Raw genomic sequence first — 5172 nt, 5'->3', positions numbered from 1 at the left:
CTCAGAGTTCTGACGTTAATCTCAGAGTTCTGACGTTAATCTCAGAGTTCTGACGTTAATCTCAGAAGTCTGACGTTAATCTCAGAAGTCTGACGTTAATCTCAGAAGTCTGACTTTTTTCTCAGAAGTCTGACTTTTTTCTCAGAAGTCTGACTCTTTTTTTCAGAATTCTGACTGAATTCTGACAATAAAAAATGTCACAATTCTGAAATAAAAAATAAAAAAATCAGTTAACTTTTTTTTTCAGTGGCCCTAATCCTCTTCCGTAGAACAGGAATGACGAACTGCTTTAAAATTTTTCTTTACAAAAAAACTTATATTTCAATCATCCACTCTGGGAGAGGAAATTAAAGGGCAAAGAGAAAAATGCTGTAGAACAATGATATTTAACAACAAACAAGGAAAATATAATGCACTGTTTGCAGCTAGTGGTATCACACATTGAGCTACAGTCATATGAAAACGTTAGGGCACCCCCTATTAATCTTGATTATTTTTATTTCTAAATATTTTGGTGTTTGCAACAGCTATTTCAGTTTTATATACCTAATAACTTATGAACACAGTAATATTTCATTATATGAACTGAGGTTTATTGGACTAACAGAAAATGTGCAGTATGCATTAAAACAACATTTGACAGGTGCAAAAATCCCTCAGAGTACCTAGAGTAAGCAGAGAATATGCAAACTTCAGGTAAAAAACAACTTTAAACTAACAACTTTTTTCATCAAAAGTGAATGGATAGAAAATAAATAGTGCATGATCTAAGCCTACTAATGGAAAGTTAAGTGGAAGTAAAAAAAGTACGAAATGGGAATATCCAAAGTGTTAGGCATATGTTAAAGAAAATCCTCCTTAAGGGTATGTGTGAGCCACTTGTGAGCCATAGATCATATAAGAAATTTTCAGGCAAAGGAGGAAAAGGAAGAGACTTGCTGTAAACACAATTTTGCATTTTATTTCATACTGCAGTGTCTCTAAATTTTCCTCTTTATTTTACACATTTTGTATGATTGGTGCATAAACAATATCTTAAAGTAATGCTGATGGGAGCACAAAATTAACTTTCCATTGAAATAGCCTTTTCTTCTATAGTTATATTAATCTCCCTCAGCAAGTATTTTGAATGAGCGAACAAATAACAGGAAGACATTTGTTTCAACTTTAGTGATTGTAGAGGGAAGGAAGCTCGGAGCACACATGTCGAGCAACAGAAGATGGTTATGGCTGCTTCATCCTGCCTGCCAGGAACAGAAGTGTGCTGGACACACTTGGCCTCCTCTAACAAACCTGCATTTATAAAGAGAGGCACAGATGGTAGGGTCAAATATTAATTCATCCATAGCATGACTCAGCAGACCCAATCTGCTTTGTGTCAATAGCCTGGATGAGAACGACTCTGGGGCGTTTACACCGTTCAGTGCACAACCGAGTGCTCCAACCTCTCTGGACAATAGCATTTCACCTTATTTGGTGGACAGTTGCAGCCTGTAATTATACTTTATGTCTGAAAGCAAAAGTCTCATAAGGGTTTCATAAATATATATTAAAAAAATTATTTCAAAAGATTGGTCCTCTCCAGCTGAGTGCCTCTGGCATCAGATAAAACATTTACAGCATGCAACTGACAAACCATTCATGTAGAAATTGAACTGTTCCTGAAATGTCCTCCTTGCCATCTTCTGGACCTCATGGAAACAGGAAAGACAGCCGCTCTGAGAGATTAATGAAAATTGCAGTGGTTTTTCCTGATGAGATGCTTGGTTATATCGTTGACCATAAAAATAATAAAATACTTCATAGGGAAAAAAGAAAAAGCAGTGAATTCTATCTTTTTTTTTTTTTTTTAACAAATGACTCAAGTGTATATGAGATTTTTTTTCTCCCCTGTGTGCTGGAGAGATGTTTAACAGGACCCACACCCTGTTATCATCTGCTTGCTGCAGTAAGCTGCAATATCTTCACGTTATAAGAGTCTTTTATATCAACTATGCAGTGATGAGAGAGGATCATATCATCTTTAATCTCTTTCTTAGTCCTTATAAAGGGAAAGAAAATTGCCCGTAAGACCCATTCGGGAGAAAAAAGGTCCCAAAATGCACCTAAACCCAGGAGCTGGAATGAAATCTGTTTTTTGTTCAGATCAAGTTTCTCATTTATAAAGACCAGACTGAAGCAAAAAGAAGTGTGAATTTTGCAAATCTATGACATATTGCCATAGTCAATGCCAATTGTATCCAAATGTCCTGTTGGTATCGCTGTTAAAAGCGTGAAGAAAGCTAGAAAATAAACTTATTGCATTGGCTTAATCTCACACTGACTAAAATTCATTTGTGAAAGAAAAAAATATTCTAGGAAGGAATTTTAAAAAGACAAAACCACCTGTTCTGCAAATATGTCAACACTCATTTACTGTCCAGCTCATATAATATGTCGGCATGAGAACTGTTGCTATTGCACTACTCAGAAAGTAGTAGAATATCCCCATTAAAAGGTCATAATAGGACTAGAAAAAGAAGAGAGGATGTGCTTTTTTTTTCTGGCCAGATGAGACCAAACTTTAAATATAAACACACCCTCATCGCCTGATCATGATGTCCCCACAGTGATGCATGCAGGTGGGAGCATAATGCTGTGGGCATGCATGTATTTGGTCTAAGTTCATGTGGAGATATATGGCGCTAGATACAGGTCAGCAATATCTGTTAAAGGCTCTGCAAGAAGAAACGAGATTCACCTTCGAACAGGCAACAAGCTAAGCTATACAGCCAGAGAGCTACAGTGAATGCAGTACAATGTGTTAAAATATAATTCAAACCTTATATAAACAAGACTCTGTGGCAGGACTGGGAAAGCTGTAGTCAATGTTATCTTTAACATACTGGTCTTCAATTTTCTTTCTAATCTCTTCAGACAACTCTTACCTTTTCTTCTTGTGGTCCATGTTGAGTGTGGTACACACCATGTCACCAAACAGCAGAGTGACTACCGGTAGCCCCACACATAGATCTACTGACTGATTTAAAGATTCTAGACACCTGTGATGCTGAGTGGACACACCTTGATTTAACATGTCCCTTTGGCCACATTTTCAGTCTTTTCTAGAGGTATCAGTTTCATGGTTTTTTTTTTATTTTTATCATTCTGTTGACGCATGGTTAAAAGCAATGTCTGACTTTCATTTGTTCATTTTCTTTAATTAAACTAGGGGTACCAAAAATGTTATCCCCGTGTATTTTTTTCATACTCCAATAGCTTAGAATGTTTAACAAATTAAATAAACAGGAGGGGGTGAATTCCAGAGTGCTGGAGCAGAGCGAGAGAAAGCTCTGAGGTGGAGAGGAGGAACAATACGGTGAGTAGAAGAGGAAGATGAGACTTTAAGTATTGAACAGCATTAAATTATGATAATTTAGCCCCATCTGCAAAAGTAAAGTTCTTTAGTAAACACGTTAATCAAATCTTAAATGGTACAGATCTTAAACTTCAAAAACAAATTTTTTTTTTCGGCAGTCCGTTCAAAAATTTCTGAACAAAAAGCTGATTCTCAGGACATTTTGAACAAGGAAATTCACATGCCCTTTATTTCCCCCTATGAGTTTGGCATCAGCTTGGTTTGGGTACGCTTGTTTCTAAGATAGGAACAGTCCCTACCTTAATATAAAAATCTTCCATAAAAAAGCCAACAGTACAAACACAGGAAGAATAATTCATTATAGAGATTCTGTCTTGACACAGGACAGAAGGACCCAGTATTCAAATCAAGACAGACAGTGGGATAATTTAAAGAGTTTATTTAAATTTCAGATCGGGCTGTGGATCCACGGTATCAGCGGCTAAGGCAGGGCACCGCCCATCACTGGAATCTCTGTTTGGAGAAAAACTCAGATAAGTTAACATGACCATCTGACAGAGGATGATTATCCTTTTAAGTGACTAACCTGGTTTAACAGTTCAGTCCATCTCCAGAAAACGAGGTAGAATCCAGCTGTGGGTGGTCAACGAGATGCAGCGGGGGCCGCCCAGAGTGTCCCAGATGCTGCAACCCCAGACAATAAGCCGGAGTCTGTGCCAAATCAGGGAAACAGATCAGAACAGGGAGGCTCAGAGGTCCAGGAGTCCGAAGCTTGATCAGGGATACCGATCGGAACAGGAACAAGGAGATAGTTCAGCCAGAATGTTCAAATGGGACCTGGCAGGCTTAGTGGTCGAGAGGCAGAACACGACAGGATATCAGGAACACTACAGAATGCTAAAAAAAAAAACGCTTTCTCCTCTGGCCCCTGAGAACAAGCACTAGAACAGGAGCATCAATAATCTGGCCACGATGGCTGGGACTGAGCTGTATAAATGGAAGCAGCAGAAGGTGGATTACATGAGCAATAATGAACAACCGGGCCGAGTTAGACAGGTGAATGGAGTGAGCACTATAGGCCAGCCATCAGTGCCAAGATCATGAGAGATTCAATGTGGAGTATAAAGGTGCATCCTCATAATTATTAAGATTTTTGGGTTTCTCTTTTGTCTGTTTTAAAAAAGATCTTTTTATAAATTTAATTCTGTATGAGTTGCTGTGTGTAGTTGATTCCAATTTAATGTGTTCTCTTTTGTACATTTGGATTGGATTCCTTATATCTACTTACCTCCTTGGTTAAGTATTACCTTGTTCACTAAGTGTCTAAATTTATGCCCACTGTTTCTGATTCTGTCATCTGATTTTTTAGAAATGTACATGTTTTGCTCGGTCATTCATCAAAAAGCCAGAAAGAATGACCACATCAGCTAGAATGCCCTTTATTAGCAATTAATTTAAAAAGGATGCGGATGTCAGAGTCTGTGTGAGACCCTGGTCTCTTTAGAGGGCCTTCTGCTTCATATTATCCTCTGCCTAACACTCCTGCTTCCTATGGCTGTCTCCACACTCCATTCAGTATTTAAGCCCAGTGATCATTATTCTCTACTGGATCCTCACCTCATACTACCCATAACTTTCCATTACACCCCCTGCTAGTTATCAAATGACTGCCCCTGGGTAATGTCCTGTTTTCCTTTTGGTTTCCTTCCTTCCTTCCTTGCACGCTTTAAAACAAGTAAATAGCAGAACTTTTCCTTTAAATAATCATCATGTGCATAAAAGGGTCAGAAAATGGTTTAACATAAAGTAAGGAA

This window comes from Cyprinodon variegatus, unplaced genomic scaffold (assembly GCF_000732505.1).
Source record: "Cyprinodon variegatus isolate N-32 unplaced genomic scaffold, C_variegatus-1.0 Scaffold127, whole genome shotgun sequence".
Lineage (NCBI taxonomy): Eukaryota > Metazoa > Chordata > Actinopteri > Cyprinodontiformes > Cyprinodontidae > Cyprinodon > Cyprinodon variegatus.
Note: the sequence above shows the minus strand (reverse complement) of the source record.